Source organism: Rattus norvegicus, chromosome 1 (assembly GCF_021556685.1).
Source record: "Rattus norvegicus strain SHRSP/BbbUtx chromosome 1, alternate assembly SHRSP_T2T, whole genome shotgun sequence".
Lineage (NCBI taxonomy): Eukaryota > Metazoa > Chordata > Mammalia > Rodentia > Muridae > Rattus > Rattus norvegicus.
Genome location: NC_141534.1, coordinates 249,041,241 through 249,064,769, shown reverse-complemented (window position 1 = coordinate 249,064,769; position 23,529 = coordinate 249,041,241). Strand labels below are relative to the sequence as shown.

Sequence of the window (23,529 nt, the reverse complement as noted above, 5' to 3'; positions counted from 1 at the left end):
TTCTCTAATCTTTCTTCTTCAAAGACTTGAAGTTATTGTCATACAGGTCTTTCACCTGCTTGGTTGGAGTTACACCAAGATATTTTATATTATTTGTGCTGATTGTGGAGTGTGTTGTTTCCCTGATTTCTTTCTCAGCCTGTTTATCATTTGTATAAAGGAAGGCTACTGGCTTTTGGTTTTTTTTAATTTTTTGTTTGTTTGTTTTGTTTTTGTTAACCTCGAATGCATTGCCACAGAAGACAATTTCTTAAACAGAACACCAATAGCACAGGTACTAAGATCAACAATTAATAAATCAGACCTCGTGAAACTGAACAACTTCTGTAAGGCAAAGGACACAGCAAAACAGCAGCCTAGAGAATGAGCAAGATGTTCACTAACTCCACATCTGACAGAGGACTAATATCCAAAATAAAAACTCAATAAATGGCACATAAACCAAATAATCCAATTTAAAATTTGTGTATCTACACAGAAAATTCTCAGCAAAAGAATCTCAAATGGCCAAGAAACACTTAAAGAAAGAAATGTGCAACATCTGGACCATGGTAGCATATACCTTTAATACCAGCACTCAGGAGGGAGAGCCAGGAGGATCTTTGTGAGTTTGAGGCCAGCTTGGTCTACAGAGTGGGTTTCAGAACAACCAGAGTTACACACAGAGGAATTCTCTCAAAAATAAATCCAAGAAAAGCCCATTGGATCAAGAGAGAGGGAGGGGAGGAGCTGAACTGTGAAGAACTATGAACCCTGAACCATGTCTACTTGGGAGTCCTTTCACCCAGAAACTTATGAATTGGACAAGAGCTTCTGGCTAACCAGGTTTCCTGAACTGAAAGGCACAGGCTGCAAAGTGCCCCAAGATGTCTTGCAGAAATTGCTGGAATCTTTACAAGAGAGCCACTTCCAAGAATATGAGCCATTTCTGAGAGCTGTTATGCCATGACTTGACATTGGGATGGATACTTGAGTCATTCCTTTGAGGCATGGTGGTCTTTCCTTGGTTCAAATCACAGATTAGTTATCCTATCGTCAACAATACTTACATTATGGGCAGGACAGCATGTGTCAATGTCCTCAGTGACCTCTATGCAATGGGTGTCACACAATGTGACAATATGCTGATGATCCTTGGAGGCAGTAATAAAATGACTGACCAAGGAAGGGATATCACTAATTATCCCTCTTTAAAGATTTTAAAAATTCCACGAGGTAGAGGGGAACCTCTGTATGGGGTGGTCAAACGGTATTAAACCCCTGGATTGTTCTGGGAGGAGTTGTCACAACTGTCTGCCAGCCCAATGAATTTATCATGCCAGATAATGCAGGACCAAGGGACATGCCGGTACTGGCAAAACCCCTGGGGAAACAAGTTGCAGTCACTGTGCACCAGTGGCTGGATATTCCTGAAAAAAGTAATAAAATTAAGCTAGTGGTCACCCAAGAAGACGTAGAGCTGGCATACCAAGAGGCAATGGTGGACATGGCCTGTCTCAACAGAACAGCTACAGGTCTCATGCACACGTTCAGTGCTCATCACTGGCTTCAGGACTCTGGGCTATGCACAGAACCTGGCCAAGCAACAGAGGAATGAGGCGTCCTTTGTGATTCACAATCTTCTCATTGTGTCTACACAGCTGGTGACGCTAGGTCGGTTTATGAGTGGATGCTATTAATAAAATAAAACCTATGGTCTTCTTTTCCTGTTACATTAACTGAAGATGCACCCGACCTCCAGGCAGCTTCTGAGTTGAGAATGATCTTGTTATCTGATACCGTTGATCCATTTTGAATCTTTAGACCCACATCTCTTGCCGCACAGGCGCTCTCTAAAGGCACAGGCACTGCTGAGAGGAATACCACTCGCAGTCTGTCTTCTCATTCTACCTATCACATCAGTCTGGTCTGTTTTCAAGTGTCTCGGTTGACACTCTAGAAAGACAGAATTGGTAAGTCACGTGACGGCCTCCCCACAGTCAGGGTTGCATGGCTCCTTCGAGGGTTTGGTTTGCAAAGTTGAGTCTAATAACTTGGGGGCATTTCTTTACCCGGTAGCTCATTCAGTTCAGGATGGCAGGTGCTTTGCTTGGCACGGCAAGCACGACTGGCAGTAATAACCACTAATGATCTTTACCGTAGGAGAAAAGATACTTTCTGCAAAGTTCCACAGTTGTTCTACAGCGCAACAAGGAGCTGCCTTCCGACAGGGGCTCCACGTACAGGATTCATTTACGACTCAGTAATTAATTTACTTCGCAAATGACTTTCAAATATGATCAATACTAAAGACTGTCCTGTGGATGGTAGTATTTAAGACATTTTATATTTTGTACAGTAATTCCAGGCCTCTTGTTTAAAATCAGCAGCTCTTCTTGAAGGAGCTTCAGACCCCATATGAACAACAATGCCAACCAACCAGAGCCCTAGGTTCTAAGTCACTACCCAAAGACTATACATGGACTGACCCTGGGCTCCAACTGCGTAGGTAGCAATGAATAGCCTAGTAAGAGCACCAGTGGAAGGGGAAGCCCTTGGTCCTGCCAAGGCTGAACCCCCAGTGAACGTGATTGTTGGGGGGAGGGTGGTAATGGGGGGAGAATAGGGAGGGGAACACCCACATAGAAGGGGAGGGGGAGGGGTTAGGGGGAATGTTTACCGGGAAACCGGGAAAAGGAATAACAATTAAAAAGTAAATAAGAGGGTTGGGGATTTAGCTCAGTGGTAGAGCGCTTGCCTAGCAAGCGCAAGGCCCTGGGTTCAGTGCCCAGCTCCGAAAAAAAAAAAAAAGAAAAAAAAAGTAAATAAGAAATACCCAAGTTAATAAAGACAGAAGAAAAAAATAATCAGCAGCTCTTTAGCCCAACTCTTAGCATCATTTTGTCTTTGTGCCCGTACCTTTTTGTGCTCACATTTTGTGATTTGTGTTAAAAACCGCATTGCCAATATTGCAGCTCCAACATAAAAGTTGTTATTCAAATAAATATTTAATTTTTTAATTGCTCTTGTATAATCAGATGTCCTTTTTAGTGTTATTTTAGAATCATCTGGGAGGGTTTTTGCCTAAAATACAATTTATTGGGGAAACTAGATTTTAGTTTTATAAACTTTTAAGCCTTTCATGGGACCTATATTTTCTTGAATTAAACTTTGTAGTTCTAGAATAGGCAATGTACAAAGGTGTTATCTGTGTTTCTTAAAAACAGGCTTCCTTATCTTCCTTATCTGTTAAGCAGCTGAGGATTCCCATCTTTAAGCACAAGGGTACTGGGTTCTCAAACGCCTGTCTTCAAAAGAGAAAAAGTACCACATCTTCAGGTTTCTCAGGGCTTCCTCTTAACAGGCTCCAAAGCTGATCTTTGTAAAGTCATCCAGCCTCGCTCCTCAACAGGGAACACCAGGAAACCGCCACTGGACCAACGGAGCTCCCAGAAGGAAGAGGCTGCCACATGCTTGTGATCCAGGAGCCACAGAGTCTCCTGTATGCACCCACAGCTGGAACTGAAGCCACCAAGTCTGGCCCCAGTAGAGGAAGCTGTCACAGAAGGACACTAACGGACACTATAGGAATCTATATGATGTTGGTCCTTGAAAGTATGCACCAGTGGTCTGCAAAATAAAACATGTTGGAACCTTCAAAAAAACCCAAGGAAGAAAAAAAGAAAGGAAGGAAGGGAAGGAGAGAGGGAGGGAGAGAAGGAGGGAAGGGAGGGAAGGAGGGAGGGAGGGAGGAAGTTAGTTCAACATCCTTAGCCATCAGGGGAAATGCAAGTTAAAATTACTTTGAGATCCCATCTTTTACCTTATACTTGAACAGCCACTTCAGAGTCAATATGGTAACGTTTCAGGAAACGGGGATTTGATCTACCTCAAGACCAAGTTAGACCAATCTTGGGCTACTCTAAAGGTCATTCCATCTTACCACAAAGGCATTGCTCAAACATGTTCACAGCAGCTTTATTCATAATAGCCCAAAATGGGAAACCACCCAGATGTCCTTCAACCCAAGAATGGATAAAGATAATGTGATGCATTTACACAATGGAGAATTACTCAGTTGTTTAAAAAAAGCAAAACAAGGGGTTGGGGATTTAGCTCAGTGGTAGAGCGCTTGCCTAGCAAGCACAAGGCCCTGTGTTCGATCCCCAGCTCCGGAAAAAAAAAAAAAAAAAAAAAAAAACAAGACAAAACAAAAAGACTGGCATCATGAAATTTGCGGCCAAGTGGACAGAACTTGAAAAGAGAAATCATCCTGAGTGAGGTAGCTCATATCCAGAAAGATAAACATGGTCTGTCCTCACACACATGTATTAGCCACAAAGAAGGGATAATCATGCTACAAACCACGGACCAGAGAGGCTAAGTAAGAAGGAGAGCTCAAGGCAGGATAGACGGATTCCTGGGAAGGGAAACTGAATAGATTTTGTGAGTTTCCTGGGGGTAGGTGGGGTTGGGAACAGAAGGGATCAGGAATGGAGGAAGAGACAACTGGAAGGAGAAGAGAAGAAGAACTGTGGTTAGGATATAATATTTCAAAGAAGAACACATACATACATACATACATACATACATACATACATACATGCATACATGCATACATGCATGCATACATACATGCATGCATGCATACATACATACATACATACATACATACATACATAATGTTGTTATGTGGACTTCGCTGACCCCAAGAGCTGTGATCTGCAGCCAGGTGTGACTGTATAGTGCTATATTCATTCATCCAGTGCTGTTAATTCATATTTGCTAGAAAATAATTATGTTGAAATTGTCACTCACCTCCCCCCCCCCCGTATTCCAAATGTCCCAGAGGAGGATATCATGTATCCTTCTCTGTCATTTTCTACCTTATTCCTTTGAAATGGGGTCTCCTACTGAACCTGAAATGAGGGTGGCAGTCAACAAGCCCAAGTGATCACCCAGTCTCTTCCCCCACTGCACTGAGGCTACAGGCAAGCTGGCCCAGCTTTCTTGCATGGATGCTGGGATGCAAACTCAGACCCTCAGGCTTGCAAAGTAAATATTATTAACCACTAGGCCAACTCTCCAGCCCCCCAGTTTTTCTGTTTGATTGTTTAAGTTTTTGATTTTGTTTTTATTCGCAAAAAGGCTTTGGAGTGTGGTACTTAAGAGATCAACTCACAGGATACAAGTTTGTAGATGTCCAGTGGAGGAGAACTTGGTACATCCTGGCATTCAAGAACTTTTCATAGAAGGAACCAGCACATACCTAGACTTTAAATGGCTACGATCTTCAGTACAGGGGTGAATAAGGTGTGACAGGAAGAAATTCACTTGTGCAAGGGCTTAGGGCTGCTAAGAAACAGACCAGCACTATTCAAAATAACCCTCAAACCGGGACAACCCAAATGACTCTCAACAGAAGGAGAGATAGAAAAGCCGGATATTCGTGAACTGGAATAGGAAGTAGCCATGGGAGCACATAAACGGATGATGCACGCAACAATATGGCTGAATCTCACAAATACAATACGGGGACTTAGGGAATAGGGATTCACCCATGTAGTGTTCAAATCAGTCTACAGTTTTGGGAGCAGGGCCGGTTACTTTGTGGCAAGGAGAGAAAGAGGGAAAGAAAAGCTAGAAAGAGAACAAGGAAGGCTCCAGGGCAGAGGTTCTCAGCCTGAGGGTCGTGACCTCCATGGGGGCCCAATGACCCTTTCACAGGAGTCATCTAAGACCATCGGGGAAAAAAAGAGATTTACATGAATAAAATTTGAAATGTAAGTAAATAAAATATCCAATTTAAAAAAAAAGAAATTGACATGACAATTTTTTTAATTTAGAGAATACTTTATTAGTTTTTGTAATCAAACCCACGTAGATAAGACCTTACATATTTAATACAGTGCGTTACCCCTGTACAAATGGAAAAAACTTAAGTTCAACATTTCTAGACCAATATGGCTGTTAATTTCTGTACAGTGCCAACTCAACACAGTAAACGGGGATACTTTTTTCCAAAGTTGACAGCACAGCTAAAGTTTCCAAAAATTCAAATTATATATCTGTATATATATATATTTATATTTATATAAAAAGACCAATAATAGCAGTGTGTTATGCAGCAACAGCAGCAACAGCTTTTCCAGGTTCTGCAGTCATCTGAACAAAACTGTAGAGACATCCAGCACACTCCATTAAAAAAAAAAAAAAGTAAAAAAACAAAACCCGAGAAAACAGCACAGTTCTGTTACTCTTGTGGTACCTGGCACCATTTTTTTTTAAGTTAGCTTCTCAATCATCATCTGGAAAGAAAACATTCTGAGCAACATCATTAAAAACAGCTCTGATAAAGCACGGTCACTACTATGTATCATAAAGCAGGTACAAGCTGTTTTACATCCACAGAGGTATGATACAGTACTGTCCTACATCTATAATACTAGAGGATACAATTTAAAAGGCATTATTTGAGACTTGATTCTACTTTTCCAGCAGAGGGCCCAAAGGATGGTGTGACACAGCTTTGTAAAGAAACATACTCTAGACAGGATTTCCTTTCACTAGTGGCACAGTTCTAAGGATTCATTCTCTCCATGAATGTCAGCTAAAACCGTTATTAAAAAAAATGAAATATCCCTAAAACAAAACCGTATAACCACCGGATTCACATGAAGATGACCTAGTGGAGACAAGCTGGACCTCACCTTACCAACAAGCTATCAAATCTGTTATGTTTAAACAGTGAGACCTCCAAGGAAGGAGATGCCAAGTAGTGCTTCAAAGCTTCGGACCACAATCAAACACAGCATCCTTTTCAACAGAAGCAGAAGCTCATCTGAATATGCTCAAGGATGCTGACATCAACATTTAATCATCTCCTCACTCATCCAGGAAGAAGGGGAGATCAGTTACTACTGTACTTTATTGTGTTCAACCAAATCACCATGTTACAAAAATAGCAAGCTGCCATAATAAAAAATAAGGCTCCTCTATCCAGCACCAGATAGCATCATTTTACTTTCAAGCCTAGAAATTGCACACTTGTATATAAACCAACCGAAGATGAGGATTGAGAGTTCATCTTGGTGGATTTTTCCTTTGATGAATATGAAGTGTCCTTCCTTATCTTTTTTGATGACTTTTAATTGAAAATTGATTTTATTTGATATTAGAATGGCTACTCCAGCTTGCTTCTTCTGACCCTTTGCTTGGAAAGTTGTTTTCCAGCCTTTCACTCTGAGGTAGTGTCTGTCTTTGTCTCTGAGGTGTGTTTCCTGTAGGCAGCAGAATGCAGGGTCCTCATTGCGTATCCAGTTTGTTAATCTATGTCTTTTTATTGGGGAGTTGAGGCCATTGATGTTGAGAGATATTAAGGAATAGTGATTATTGCTTCCTGTTATATTCATATTTGGATGTGAGGTTATGTTTGTGTGCTTTTCTTCTCTTTGTTTTGTTGCCAAGACGATTAGTTTCTTGCTTCTTCTAGGGTATAGCTTGCCTCCTTATGTTGGGCTTTACCCTTTATTATCCTTTGTAGTGCTGGATTTGTAGAAAGATATTGTGTAAATTTGGTTTTGTCATGGAATATCTTGGTTTCTCCATCTATGTTAATTGAGAGTTTTGCAGGATACAGTAACCTGGGCTGGCATTTGTGTTCTCTTAGGGTCTGTATGACATCTGTCCAGGATCTTCTGGCCTTCATAGTTTCTGGCGAGAAGTCTGGTGTGATTCTGATAGGTCTGCCTTTATATGTTACTTGACCTTTTTCCCTTACTGCTTTTAATATTCTTTCTTTATTTTGTGCGTTTTGTGTTTTGACTATTATGTGACGGGAGGTGTTTCTTTTCTGGTCCAATCTATTTGGAGTTCTGTAGGCTTCTTGTATGCCTATGGGTATCTCTTTTTTTAGGTTAGGGAAGTTTTCTTCTATGATTTTGTTGAAGATATTTACTGGTCCTTTGAGCTGGGAGTCTTCACTCTCTTCTATACCTATTATCCTTAGGTTTGATCTTCTCATTGAGTCCTGGATTTCCTGTATGTTTTGGACCAGTAGCTTTTTCTGCTTTACATTATCTTTGACAGTTGAGTCAATGATTTCTATGGAATCTTCTGCTCCCGAGATTCTCTCTTCCATCTCTTGTATTCTGTTGGTGAAGCTTGTATCTACAGCTCCTTGTCTCTTCTTCTGATTTTCTATGTCCAGGGTTGTTTCCATGTGTTCTTTCTTGATTGCTTCTATTTCCATTTTTAATTCCTTCAACTGTTTGATTGTGTTTTCCTGGAATTCTTTCAGGGATTTTTGTGTCTCCTCTCTATGGGTTTCTACTTGTTTATTTATGTTTTCCTGGAATTCTTTCAGGCATTTTTGCGATTCCTCTCTGTAGGCTTCTACTTGTTCTCTAAGGGAGTTCTCCACGTCTTTCTTGAAGTCCTCCAGCATCATGATCAAATACGATTTTGAAACTAGATCTTGCTTTTCTGGTGTGTTTGGATATTCCATATTTATTTTGGTGGGAGAATTGGGCTCCGATGATGCCATGTAGTCTTGGTTTCTGTTGCTTGGGTTCCTGCGCTTGCCTCTCACCATCAGATTATCTCTAGTGTTACTTTGTTCTGCTATTTCTGACCGTGGCTAGACTGTCCTATAAGCCTGTGTGTCAGGAGTGCTGTAGACCTGTTTTCCTGTTTTCTTTCAGCCAGTTATGGGGACAGAGTGTTCTGCTTTCGGGCGTGTAGTTTTTCCTCTCTACAGGTCTTCAGCTGTTCCTGTGGGCCTGTGTCTTGAGTTCACCAGGCAGGTTTCTTGCAGGGGAAAAGTTGGTCCTACCTGTGGTTCCAAGGTTCAAGTTTGCTCGTGGGGTACTGCCTAAGTCCTCTCCTCAGCGGCAGCAACCGGGAAGATCTGCGCCGCTCTTTCCGGGAGCCTCCGTGCACCAGGGTTCCAGATGGCGTTTGGTGTTTTCCTCTGGCGTCTGGATGTGCACAGAGTGCAGTCTCTTCTTGTTTCCCAGGCGTGTCCGCCTCTCTGAAGGTTCAGCTCTCCCTCCCACGGGATTTGGGTGCAGAGAACTGTTTATCCGGTCTGTTTCCTTCAGGTTCCGGCGGTGTCTCAGGCGCAGGGGTCCTGCCGCTCCTGGGCCCTCCCCTACGGGAACCCAGAGGCCTTATACAGTTGCCTCTTGGGCCAGGGATGTGGGCAGGGGTGGGCAGTGTTGGTGGTCTCCTCTGTTCTGCAGCCTCAGGAGTGCCCACCTGACCAGGCGGTGAGGTCTCTCTCCCACGGGGTTTGGGAGCAGAGAGCTGCTGCGGGCCGGGATCCGAGGGTCGACATGACAATTTATAACAGTTAGTGATACGGTTACAACAAAAATAATTTTATGGTTGGGGTCACCACAACATAGGGAAATGCGTATTAAAGGGTCACAGCACTGAGAACGTTGAGAACTCTGTTTAGGGTGTGACTGTTCTATTTGCTGGCTTTGGTGCTGATTAAGTTACAGTGCTTAATTTGTAAAGTACTTTGACCTTTATACGTTTTACAGTTGTTATATTCTTCTGTAGGTACATGGGCTTCAGTAATAATTTAAAGAGAGAGAGAGAGAGAGAGTGTGTGTGTGTGTGTGTGTGTGTGTGTGTGTGTGTTTTCAAGTATAAGGAAGCTGCTAGGACTTCCAATACCGTCACGGTGATAGGGAAAGCCCATCGCACTAGGGCTGAGAGCTTGGAGAAGAGCCATGCATGTACAGAATCAGGAATAACTCAGGGAGTGGCATGGCAGATGAGAGCTGGAAAATGAATACTAATATAGGAGACAAAATGGACCTCTGCCTCGCATCATGTACAGTATCAAGCATCCTGATAGGTTAGAGGACTGCCTGTGAAAAGCGGTATGTTAAGCTTCTTACTAAAAGTGTGTTTATCTCAGACGGCACTTTAACTAGCGTGGTATTTAATATGTAAGTTACATCACTGTGCATCAAATGAAACATAGCTTCAAAGAAAGTTCTCACTGGTAACAATACTGTGAGCTTCAGAACAGGCTCTCACAAATATCTGCAGCCTGACTGTGAGCTTGAATAGCAGCCAGGGTCTTGAAGCACATGGACAAGTACGTAGCTCCAAAGCGAAGATCTGCAGAATTCGTGATGTCCTTGTTTTCAATAGCCAAATAGTATTTCATTGTGTAAATGAATGACATTTTCTGTATGCACTTTTTGGTTGAGGGACATCTGGGTTGTTTCCAGCTTCTGCATATTACAAATAAGGCTGCTATGAACATAGTGGAGCACAAGTCCGTGTTATATGGTGGAGCATCTGTTGGGCGTGTGCCCAGGAGCATTATATGGAGCTGGGTCTTCAGGTAGATCTATTTCCAATTTTCTGAGGAGCCACCAGATTGATTTCCAGAACGGTTGTACCAGTTTGCAATCCCACCAGCAATGGAGAAGTGTTCCTCTTCCTCCACATCCTCGCCAGCATGTGTTATCGCCTGAGTTTTTGATCTTAGCCATTCTGATTTGCATTCGTTTTGATTTGCATTTCCTTGATGACTAAGGATGTTGAACATTTCTTTAAGGGCTTCTTGACCGTTCAAAATTCCTCTGTTGAGAATTCTTTGTTTAGCTTTGTACCCCATTTTTAAATTGAGTTATTTGGTTTTTTTTTTTTTTTTTTTTAGTGTCTAACTTCTTGAGTTCTTTATATTTTTTGGATATTAGCCCTCTATCAGACATAGGGTTAGTGAAGATCTTTTCCCGATCTGTAGGCTGCCATTTTGTCCTATTGACAAATGTCCTTTGCCTTACAGAAGCCTTTCAGTTTCATGAGGTCCTATTTGTAAGTATCTTAGAGCCTGAGCCATTCATGTTGTATTCAGGAAATTTTCCCTGTGCCAATGCTTTCAAGGCTCTTTCCCACTTTCTCTTCTAATAGATTCAATGTATCTGGTTTTATGTTGAGGTCCTTGATCCACTTGGACTTTGATCCACTTGGACTTGAGCTTTGTATAAGGTGATAGATATGGATCAATTTGCATTCTCCTACAAGCAGACCACCAGTTAGACCAGCACCATTTGTTGAAGATGCTTGCATATGGGGCTGGCTATGGCCCCCAGCACATACGTAGCAGAAGACTGTCTTGTCTGCCTCTGTGAGAGAGGATGTGCCTAATCCTGTAGAGACCTGATGTCTCAGGGAAGGGGTTACAGGGGGTGAGTTGGGGGTAGGTGGGTGGGTAATAGGGTGGAGGTAAGGAAAGGGGAGGGACATGGGGTGAAGAACTCTTAGAGGGGGACTAGGAAGGGGAGCAACATTTGGAATGTAAAGAAATGAAACAATAAAAAAGCAAAGATCTGCTGCTATCTTCTTTTTAAAAAATATTTATACATTTTATGTATATAAGTACACTGTAGCTGTCTTCAGTCACACCAGAAAAGGGCATCTGATCCCATTACAGATGGTTGTGAGCTACTATGTGGTTGCTGGGATTTGAACTCAGGACCTCTGGAAGAGCATCCAGTGCTCCTAACCACTGAGCCATCTCTCCAGCCCTATCTTCTTGAACATAGACAGAAATGAACATGCTTAGTGTTAGGGCTTCTGAGAGATGGACTAAGAATTGTGTTTTCATCTACGCCTAGTACGGAAAGGAGTGGAAATTAGTTTTCAGTTTAGTTACTGTTGGTTCAAAGTCACACAAGCGCAGTAGCCAACTTTGAGGATTTCCACTGATTTCCCGTACTTGTGTCCTCAGGCTCAGTGGGGACAGGGACTAGACAGCTCTCACCTGTCTTCTCTGTCAGTTTTACAATAAGATGTAACAATGTCTATGTTTGGAGTTGATGTAGAGATTAGGCGACACTTTGGCGCACACAAGGGGATTTTATGTGTGTGCAAATAATAAAAAGATTCTGATACTGCTGTGGGCTTTCTGCACTTGACTCGGTGTGAAAATCATCCTGAGCATGCTCACACTCAGGTGATAGCAACCTATGGCTTGAGTTCACTGAGAGCTCCCATGAGAACCTACAGGTCATTTCTCTAAAGGTACAAGTAGTCTCAATTTAGAAACAGGATGTCTGTTTAGATGGGATTCCCACTCTGAGTGGCAATCATTTTGTTAACTAGTAATAAACTGTGTAAATAGACCCGTGTATTCTGTCATTAAGAAGATATGCGTATTCCTGTGCAGCGTGGTGTGTCTGAGGCAGCATCTGCTGGGAGCACTGTAAACACTTGGCTGCAGTGCACATCGCCCCTAGTCTGCTTGTTTTCAAGTGCATCTCTGAGCTCGGCCTACTGCAGTTCATTCTAACCTTTCTCTGTTTGTCTATGTTGCAGCTTCTGGTTTTGTCCTTTGCTCATAAAGCAAGTTTTAGTGAGAATAAGAATAGTAGCAAAGTATATTTTACAAAAGACTACTTTTTGCTGCCCTCAGCATTCCTAAGTTGCCTGAAGTTCTCCGTGGAGGGTAAGAGCACACCAATTGGTTGTCTATACCAAACAGTCAGCCCTGAAAATATACATACAAATGGCATACAGACTGAGAAGGTTCTATTTACATATTTAGAAACACGTATGTATGCATGTATATTAATAAAAAAAGAGGCCATAAATTTGAAAGAGTGTGAAGAGGGTTCGGAGGGAAGAAAGGGGAGAGGGAAATGATATATTAAAATCTCAACAAAAAAAAGATAATAGAAAAAAACACAACTTAAAACTGAAAAATATTAGTAATACATGTAAACAAAAATAGGCAGTGCTAGGAATGTATATTATTTAAATCATGAAAATCAGCAGAAACACAGCATGAGCAGAAAATGGACCAAATGGCTGAGGCATTTCATACAAAAAGGAACACACATGGCCCATGAAAGCACGAAGACATGATAATGCTCTTGGAATCAACCATGAAGAATTACTGCTTCAAGGAAAGCATCGTGTGCCAGAGAGGAGGCTGGACAGCTCTTTCAAACATCACTGGAGAGGATGAGGGTTAACCGATACAATGTTAAAAAACAGGCCATAGAACAGCGACTCAAGGAACGGCCATTCAGAACCTGCCCCACATGTGACATATATACATATACACACATATATATGTATATACATATATATATACATATACACATATATATATATTTATCCACCAAACTAGATAAGATTGATGAAGCTAAAAAGTGCATGCTGAAAGGGACCAGATATAGATCTCTCCTGAGAGACACAGCCAGAGCATGTCCAATACAGAGGTCAATGCTAGCAGCAAACCATTGAACTGAGAACAGGACTCCCTTGGGGGAAATTAGAGGAAGGATTGAAGGAGTTGAAGGAGCTTGGAACCCCATAAAAACAACAATGCCAACCAGCCAGAGCTTCCAGAGACTAAACTACTACCGAAAGACTATACATGGATTGACCCGGAGCTCCAACTGCATATGTAGCAGAGAATAGCCTTGTTGGGGAAGGGGAATAGCCAGTGGAAGGGGAAGCCCTTGGTCCTGCTAAGGTTGGACCCCCATATACCCAGGGGAATAGGGGGGCAATGAGGGGAATGAATGGGGGAACACCTGTATGGAGGAGGGGGAGGAGATAGAAGCTTATGGACAGGAAAACGGAAAGGGTAGTAACATTTGAAATGTAAGTAAGAAAATATATCTAATAAAAAATTAAAATAGCCATAGCTATCTCCCAAACTATACCACTCATATACCCTGTGTTTCAGCAATTCCAATCCTTTGGGAAAGAGAAATTTTGGAGCCTACATAAAAAGCAATGTGGTTTTTTTTTTAAAGTTCACGGAAAGAGGGCATATGTTTATAAAAATATCTAAATATTCATTGGCTGGAAATACATGAGGAAACCGATATAATCACACAAATAACTACAGCCATACAGAACAGTGCACATCGAACAGAAATGTAAAGTGCTTTAAAAAAAAGCCCTAAAGGATGGCATGCACTCTGTTCTTATATAAAGTTAAAAGCAACTAAAATAAAATACTATAGTTTGGGGAGTAAGTTCACATGAAAATGAAGCCCTTTGAAATACACCCTTCAGCAGCATTCATTACAGATGTATTGTTCCCACGAGAAGCTGTGAGTGGAAATCCTTGTATTGGACATTGAAGAAGTAAGAGAAGACTTACACTGTGGTACCTGGGATGGCAGAGGCGGGCAGATAATTGAGTGGCCAAGAGAGGAGACCCATATGTCTGGACGAGGGCTTGCGGAGGTCTAGCTTCGCTTAGGGCCGTGAGCTTATATACATGTGCTTATGTCATTACAGAAAATCACCAACTACACAAACAGTGGAGCTGCTCTGTGCCTCACATCAACCGGGCTTGTAAACAACTTTCTGCAAGTGCAAGAGAGTTTTATAATAGGCTTGAAAACAAAACAGGAAAATTCCTAGTCTCCTGGCGGTAATTGCATCACTTAAATTTTTATGTGAAGTAGTAAAATGTGGAGGAGGGAAAGAAAGGGCTAATATGAAATTGTGAACGGCCTCTGAAATCAGGGCAAGTCACCTGGACTTGCTACCACCCAAGGGGGTTTCCTTGTGGTGAAGCAGTCTGGCTTCACCCAAGAGCTTGTACCCCATCTTCTCCAAGAAGCCTCCTCAGACCATACCAATTCTCCCAAGGTGCTTAGTGGTTAGAGAATGCCTCTCACAATTTATGTTATTCCATCACGGAACCCTCTAGAGGAAACTGTTTCCTAAGAGTTTATACAATACTGTAGTTCAAACTGAGCTCAAGAACCAGAGGAAAACATTCATGCCATGCCAGGTATTACAATGAGATGCTTAAATTAAAGTGGGGCAAAACACCTTTGCAAACAGATGTTAACACTCAATGTATAGAAACCCATTTCCTTTCAACAACGTTAAAAGTATTAAATGATTATCCCCACCTAGAAATAGAGACACAAAGCAGTTAAGGAATTTGTGCTAGATCATGGAGCAGCTATAGGAACCGGTCAGAATTTGAACCTAGGCGTATTGGCTCCCAATCTTAGTCTTAAACAATGCAAATTCAAGCTCTAAGTAACATCACTTCAGTGCCACATATTATATGTGTCAGGAATAGGGTTTGGTATTCTAGGGTTGGAACAGGAAGTTGGCTTGAGATCAAACAGGATACCAGTCCTGGCTCTTAAAATGATGCCTGTCCAGACCTGGACAAGAACGTCTGTCTTGCTTTCGGCCTCGGTTTCCCTCTCTGCAAGATGAAGGGTTAAAGCCAATGATCTCAGTGGTCCTCCCAATGCTGTCTTGTGAGCCTGGAGTCCTGGCTCCATTCTTTGCAGCCCACACAACACTAGCTGTTCCTGGGCTAGATCTAGTCCCTCCTGATGGGTCGTGTCTCTCATTTGGCTCTGCTTCTCACAAATAAGAGAAAAAAGAACAAGGGAAATAATCCTCTTGAGAGACAGGGAGGGATCCCTTCGGCTGTTTTCAGAGCTTTGTGGAACTGCAGTCCTTAGGAGAGAGCAATAACCGCCAAGTGAGGGATGGAAAGAGACGAGGCTGGGAGAGAAATGAACTCACGAAACCTGGCTACACTCAAATTAAAAGGACATCTCGAAGGACTTAATGAACAGACGATGGTACGGCACGGGGATGCGGAGAGGAGGAGACAAGCCAGCCCTGTAAAGAAGGCAGGAAGCCAGAGGCTATAGTCAGTCAACAGACTGCCTGCCTATCTACCGTGCACAAAGCCTCCAGTGTGATTCCCAGTACCACATCAAACAAGGTGGCCCAGAGAACTACTAAAGCTGATAAACAACTTCAGCAAAGTAGCTGGGTATAAAATTAACTCAAATAAATCAGTAGCCTTCCTCTACACAAAAGAGAAACAAGCCGAGAAAGAAATTAGGGAAATGACACCCTTCATAATAGACCCAAATAATATAAAGTACCTCGGTGTGACTTTAACCAAGCCATTAAAAGATCTGTACAATAAGAACTTCAAGACTCTGAAGAAAGAAATTGAAGAAGATCTCAGAAGATGGAATGATCTCCCATGCTCATGGATTGGCAGGATTAATATAGTAAAAATGGCCATTCTACCAAAAGCGATCTACACATTCAATGCAATCCCCATCAAAATACCAATCCAATTCTTCAAAGAGTTAGACAGAACAATTTGCAAATTCATCTGGAATAACAAAAAACCCAGGATAGCTAAAACTATCCTCAACAATAAAAGGACTTCAGGGGGAATCACTATCCCTGAACTCAAGCAGTATTACAGAGCAATAGTGATAAAAACTGCATGGTATTGGTACAGAGACAGACAGATAGACCAATAGAACAGAATTGAAGACCCAGAAATGAACCCACACACCTATGGGCACTTGATTTTTGACAAAGGAGTCAAAACCATCAAATGGAAAAAAGATAGCATTTTCAGCAAATGGTGCTGGTTCAACTGGAGGTCAGCATGTAGAAGAATGCAGATCGATCCATGCTTATCACCCTGTACAAAGCTTAAGTCCAAGTGGATCAAGGACCTCCACATCAAACCAGATACACTCAAACTAATAGAAGAAAAACTAGGGGAGCATCTGGGACACATGGGCACTGGAAAAAATTTCCTGAACAAAACACCAATGGCTTATGCTCTAAGATCAAGAATCGACAAATGGGATCTCATAAAACTGCAAAGCTTCTGTAAGACAAAGGACACTGTGGTTAGGACAAAACAGCAAGCAACAGATTGGGAAAAGATCTTTACCAATCCTACAACAGATAGAGGCCTTATATCCAAAATATACAAAGAACTCAAGAAGTTAGACCGCAGGGAGACAAATAACCCTATTAAAAAATGGGGTTCAGAGCTAGCCAAAGAATTCACAGCTGAGGAATGTCGAATGGCTGAGAAACACCTAAAGAAATGTTCAACATCTTTAGTCATAAGGGAAATGCAAATCAAAACAACCCTGAGATTTCACCTCACACCAGTGAGAATGGCTAAGATCAAAAACTCAGGTGACAGCAGATGCTGGCGAGGATGTGGAGAAAGAGGAACACTCCTCCATTGTTGGTGGGATTGCAGACTGGTACAACCATTCTGGAAATCAGTCTGGAGGTTCCTCAGAAAATTGGACATTGAACTGCCTGAGGATCCAGCTATACCTCTCTTGGGCATATACCCAAAAGATGCCCCAACATATAAAAAAGATACGTGCTCCACTATGTTCATCGCAGCCTTATTTATAATAGCCAGAAGCTGGAAAGAACCCAGATGCCCTTCAACAGAGGAATGGATACAGAAAATGTGGTACATCTACACAATGGAATATTACTCAGCTATCAAAAACAATGACTTTATGAAATTCATAGGCAAATGGTTGGAACTGGAAAATATCATCCTGAGTGAGGTAACCCAATCACAGAAAAACACACATGGTATGCACTCATTGATAAATGGTTATTAGCCCAAATGCTTGAATTACCCTAGATGCCTAGAACAAATGAAACTCAAGAAGGATGACCAAAATGTGAATGCTTCACTCCTTCTTTAAAAGGGGAACAAGAATACCCTTGGCAGGGAATAGGGAGACAAAGATTAAAACAGAGACTGAAGGAACACCCATTCAGAGCCTGCCCCACATGTGGCCCATACATATACAGCCATCCAATTAGACAAGATGGATGAAGCAAAGAAGTGCAGGCTGACAGGAGCCGGATGTAGATCGCCCCTGAGAGACACAGCCAGAATACAGCAAACACAGAGGTGAATGCCAGCAGCAAACCACTGAACTGAGAACAGGACCCCCATTGAAGGAATCAGAGAAAGAACTGGAAGAGCTTGAAGGGGCTCGAGACCCCTTATGAACAACAATGCCAACCAACCAGAGCTTCCAGGGACTAAGCCATTACCTAAAGACTATACATGGACTGACCCTGGACTCTGACCTCATAGGTAGCAGTGAATATCCTAGTAAGAGCACCAGTGGAAGGGGAAGCCCTGGGTCCTGCTAAGACTGAACCCCCAGTGAACTAGATTGTTGGGGGGAGGGTGGTAATGAGGGGAGGATGGGGAGGGGAAGCCCATCTAGAAGGGGAGGGGGTTAGGGGGATGTTGGCCTGGAAACCGGGAAAGGGAATAACACTCGAAATGTATACAAGAAATACTCAAGTTAATAATAAAAAAAAAAACAGAAAAACAAGGTGGCCTCTGCCTTCCCTGGGGAAGTAGAGGCAGCTGTATTAGAAGTCCAAGGTCGGGGTTGGGGATTTAGCTCAGTGGTAGAGCGCTTGCCTAGCAAGCGCAAGGCCCTGGGTTCGGTCCCCAGCTCCGAAAAAAAGAACCAAAAAAAAAAAAAAAAAAAAAAAAAGAAGAAGTCCAAGGTCATTCTCAGCTCTAAAGCAAATGTTAGGCCGGTCTGTGACACATGCAACCCTATTACAAGAGTACTCAAAACGAACTAGCAAACTATCATGCCCCTGCCCCTCCCACTCCTCCTCCCCTCACTCACTTCCCCCAAACCCCTCATCCCCTGAGGAAAAAAAATTCTTGAAGGCAGAATATGCTGGCAGAAAGCCAGAATGAACTAGAAAAAGGTAGATGAACCTGACAAACTATGTGCCAACCAAGGTTACTGATGCTCTGGGAAGGAACGGAAGAGATAGGGGAGAGCTACACAGACACCCCACACCCCCCCTCCACTGCCACCACTCCCGCCACAGTGGCCCACGGTGAACTCTTCCTTGTCTGGCGCAGTGCATAGGAATCTATGTCCCCAGAAGTCCTAAGGTCACGATGCGCAGAATCTGCTGACACAGACAAAGCAAATGACATAAGAATTCATAATTTTACTCCACTCTAGAGTCGAGAAGACAGTACGTGGAGACCCAAATTTTAATTCTGGGTTTTCCCAATACTGGTGATGTGAATTCAGACAAGTGACTTTACCTGACCAGGGCCTTATCTACCCATAAAATGAGCAGCTCAAAGAAAGAAAAAAAAAGAACAGAATCGTGTCATTTACAGGTCAACGCAAGGAACTGAACCTCATCATCAAACGAAACAGGCCAGTCTGACAAAGACACATTCCACATGTTTTCCTCTCATGATGCATTTCAGGGGAGACTTCGTAAGCAACTTAAAAATTAATAAAAATAAATTAATGAAGAATCGAAATAATAAAATTTAGGGAGAGTAAGGGATAGGAAAGTAAAAAGGACACTTGGTGGTATAGAAGAGGGAGAGGGGGTGAACACCGTTAGAGAACACTGTTCTTGTTATAGAAAAATGATGAAACACGTCACTTTGGATATTAAATATGTGCTAATAAAAAGTGAAAATAAATGCGGGGCTGATTAAGTTTATGGACGATAGCCTCCAGCTGAAACAAATCCTACAGATCGTCGTCGTTGTTAAACGCCTATTTATAGTCAGCTAGAAAAGCAGGTGCGAGGGGTTGGGGATTTAGCTCAGTGGTAGAGCGCTTGCCTAGCAAGTGCAAGGCCCTGGGTTCAGTCCCCAGCTCCGAAAAAAGAACCAAAAAAAAAAAAAAAAAGCAGGTGCGAAGGCCAATTGATTATCTTTCCATTTGGGGCTCTTAACTCTCGATGGAATCCACTGTGCTGAGCAGGAAGAGTTGAAACCAGGAGAAATGATTGCAGCTGTAGACGTTGGCTTTGGCGGCTTTTCTACTTCTGATCCGTGTGGTGCTACCCAGCAGACCATGTATGGTGAGGTGTGTTGTGCTCTGTGCAGTACACAGCCAAAGGAGGTCAGGGAGATAGGACTAAATTCCGCCGTGTTCCCAGTCTAAGCCAACGGTGTATTACCGGGTTGGAGCTGCCTTTGGCTTGTTCGTCAAAGGAAATTAATAGGCACGACCGGGAAGCCATGGTCACGCTTGATTGAAAGTTCTTGATTCGGAGCTTCCCACTTTGCCTTTGCTCAGAACACGTCCAAAGTTCCTCCTTGCACCCCTAGTCAGTGGATAAGACACCCCAACACAACCAACCTACCCTTTAAAGACGCTGTAGTGATGATCCGTCCAAGCCAGCGTCGCCCTGGATGCTGGAATAACCTGTTTACAGGCTCACCCGAACCTCAGAGAATGAAGACAGCTGAAACAGCAAACAAGGGAGCCTCTCGAGCTGATCCTGAAGAAGAGGACTCCGCTGAGACAGTGGAATATCCCTTCACAGACAGACTTTACCCAGTTCACTATTTTCACGTTTCCTAAACACAGTAGCTGCCAAATGCGTTTGCCAACGCCAAAGACACACAAAACTGATTAAAAAACAAAGAAGCAACCAGTTCACCGAGACTGTTGCTGATATGTCTTCACACAGGACAGTTGCGTGATGACGCCACTTCTCAGCTTAGGGCATCTCACTTCTTTTTTAAAGCAGCTTCTCACCCTGCAATCCAGGTTTAGCCCAGAATTAGAAATCTTCTCGCCTCAGCCTTCCAAGAACGAGAAATGCAGGAATGAGTCACCAGACCAGGTTACACCTACTGATGTGTCTCATGTCTACCCATCCAGTCATTAGATCCATCCATTCAGAAGCTACTGAAACCACTTGTTCTGGATTTTCTAGACCATTCTTAATTTCAAATATTCTTTTTCCTTTCCTCAGAAATAAGAAGTTCCCCCAACTCCTCTCCCCCCCTTTTTTTTAATTTGGAAAATATAGTCTCCGTAATAATGACATTTGCTACAGAGAGAGAGAGAGAGAGAGAGAGAGAGAGAGAGAGAGAGAAACAGCTACACCCCCATTATGGTGTTCTTGTTGGGTTTGTAACCATTAAAAAAAAAAAGAACAAAGGGGTCCACCCTGAGCCTTAAACCTCAGTAAAGAGAAAAGTAATGCATTTTCTATTAAACGATTTAGAACTCAGATGAACTTTCCCCTTGCTCTAGAGGAGAAATTTTCAAAGCTAAGGAGTTCCTCCTTGATGGAAGGGTTCACAATCTGGAAAATCTGAAGCCACGGGGCTTTCCAGCTGCCAAACTCCTACATGCTGGCTCTTGAGGCACATTGTGCTCACTATTAAAGTGTCACCATTTATAATTTGGTGCTAAATCTCTCTGAAGCTAAGCTACTCAACATGGTCTGCTCGCAAAGTGATTCCTTATTAAAGTATAGGGGCGAGACCAAGTAGGCGCCGATGATAAGGGTTCTTTAATCTCAAACCAGTATCAGAGCCATCCATTCACCGCAGGGCTGTGAAAGGAGAACCCCAGAATCGGGCTTGGGAACAGGGTTGACTCTGGGCTTTCAGCATTATGAAAGACAAGCATCCCGTGGCCACCTCGACTCCATGACTCTGAGGTAGTTTTGTGTTCCTGTCTTCCATTGTGCCACACTCTGCAATGGGCTAAAAGGAGCAAAGTTATCCTTATAGGCAGACTTTTCTAGTGTTTACCAGCTGCCCGAGTACACATGCAGGTCCAACCTTTCTCCTGCCTCGCTCGGGACCTTGTAAATGAAAGCAGTAACAAGCCTTCTTAAAGGCATGACTTTGCAAAGAGAAGCAACCGAGTCATGTTCCTGTGCCCAGGCCAGTTGGTCAGGACTCTAGGAGATCCTGGAAAACTTTCAAATGGCAAAGTTCTAAATTGTGTTTGCCAGCGTTCGTGGGTATTCCAGAATGACCATGAAGAAGCTATAGAATCTGACGCAGATGTGTGTGGAGTTTGCTTTGGACATTGTTTCTGCTTACTTACTTATAAAATGTGGTAAATGTACTTCTAAATTACAGCAATTCAGGGAAAAAAAATCAGACCTTGGGCTTAGTCTCTTCCCCTCGCTGGCTGACTCATAAAAGAAATCCCAGCCGTTTCAATAGCCAGCACACCCCTCACATTAAGAACCGGTATTGTTCCCCATTCTCCCACTTCGTCCAAAGGTCACACCCAGCTCACATTTAAAGAAAGATCCCTGTTCTCGTCTAGCTCAGCATTCGCACATTTAATAAGAGAGCAGAACCCCTGCCAAGGTAGAGGGCTGAGTTGCATCAGAACTTTCTAGGGGAACTTGTGAGGAAAGTCTCTGGACACAAACTTCAGAGGCAGCCAGATCTGGATATGGTCACTTCTTATTCTGACTATCTAGCATGAATGGTGATTACGTCCGTCTGTCTTGTAGACGGCCACTATGACAATGCAAAAGATACCCCCTCCCCAAGCACAGAGCAAGCGCTGTCATCCTGTAAATGCTTGCCGGTTCGCTCTTTGCTTTTCTGTTTGTTTGACACGGGGTCTCGCTATGTAGCCTAGGCTAACTTCAAACTCTCAATTCTCCTAAAAGTTATGAGATTGGGGGCTTGTTCCAGCACATCTGGAATGAGTTTTTGCTTTTCACTGCCTATGTGCACTTGGAGGCTTAGGCCGTGACGAACATGGGGACTTCACTAGCTCTCGGGGAAAGATGAGGTTCAACTCCAGTCAAACTTCAAGATGGTGCTTTGGGGAGAAGTAGAATAACTCTCTCAACCCCAAATGCAGGGTAGGGACCTAAATCAGATGCCATAGGCTGATGAGCTTCTGGAATCTGGAGGGCTTGTGTGATTTATAATATGTTAAGTGACACATGCAAATTGTGTTCAGAGCGTCTGACAAATAGGAGCCAACAGATACGCACACAGCTGCCTTCGCCCACTATCCTCAACGTAAACAAAGCTAGAAAGTGACTTCCTTACAGGCACTCATCAGTGAATGGCAGAACTGGAACTGGTCTGTTTTCAGGAGAGGCCTGACTCAGGCCTATTGTCAGGAGTACCAGGGTCAGACAATCTGAGGAAATTGGCCAAACACATTCCAAACCCCAAGAATGATCTCTCCAACTTAAAACACAGTCCTTTGCCCTCAAATCAGGAGCAGGATTCCTCCTGGTCCATATATAAACTGCCTGGTAAAAGAGTGTGTGTGTGTGTGTGTGTGTGTGTGTGTGTGTGTGTGTGTGTCTGACTGTCTGTCTGTCTGTCTGTCTGACTGTCTGTCTGACTGACTGTCTGACTGTCTGACTGTCTGAAGAGCAGAACAGAACTCTAGAAGGAGGATCCCTTTCTCTGTCTCCACCTCTGGAAAGCCTCCCAGGGCTTTTACAGCCAATTGAGAAAAGGTGCCAGAGACAAAGAGACACAGATCTGACCCTTCTTGTCTCTCTGGCCAAGTCTGAAGAGGTGAGAGCTTGCCGTCTGGGCTCACAGGCCTGAAAAAGAGCCCTTTGAATTTCAGTGGAAAAAAACCCAATTCTGTTATAGGCAGAACACAAAATAAGCTGCTTTTGCAGCTTTGTCAAGAGAGGGCTGGCTAACAAGCCCGAAGTCGGCCTGGAAAAGGGGGCTGGGGGGAGAGGCAGAGAGACAGAGACAGACAGAGAGACAAAGACGGAGAGACAGAGACACAGAGACTGAGATAGGGAGACAGGGAGACAAAAGACAGAGAACAGAGAGAGAGAGAGAGAGAGAGAGAGAGAGAGAGAGAGAGAGAATGGGAACAGGTATAAACTGTGTTTCTCTATTGGTAATCGAGGGGGACATTCAACAATTATAGAGAGAGGACTAGCTCTGAC

At 43.0% G+C, this 23,529-nt stretch overlaps 1 protein-coding gene and 1 pseudogene across 1 annotated transcript in view; one reads left to right on the top strand and one right to left on the bottom strand.

The window, feature by feature from the left end:
• Plce1 (phospholipase C, epsilon 1) overlaps positions 1–23,529 on the bottom strand; it is a 307,957-nt gene that overhangs the window by 241,238 nt on the left and 43,190 nt on the right. The window lies entirely within an intron of this gene.
• Sephs1-ps1 (selenophosphate synthetase 1, pseudogene 1) lies at positions 761–3,459 on the top strand (annotated as a pseudogene).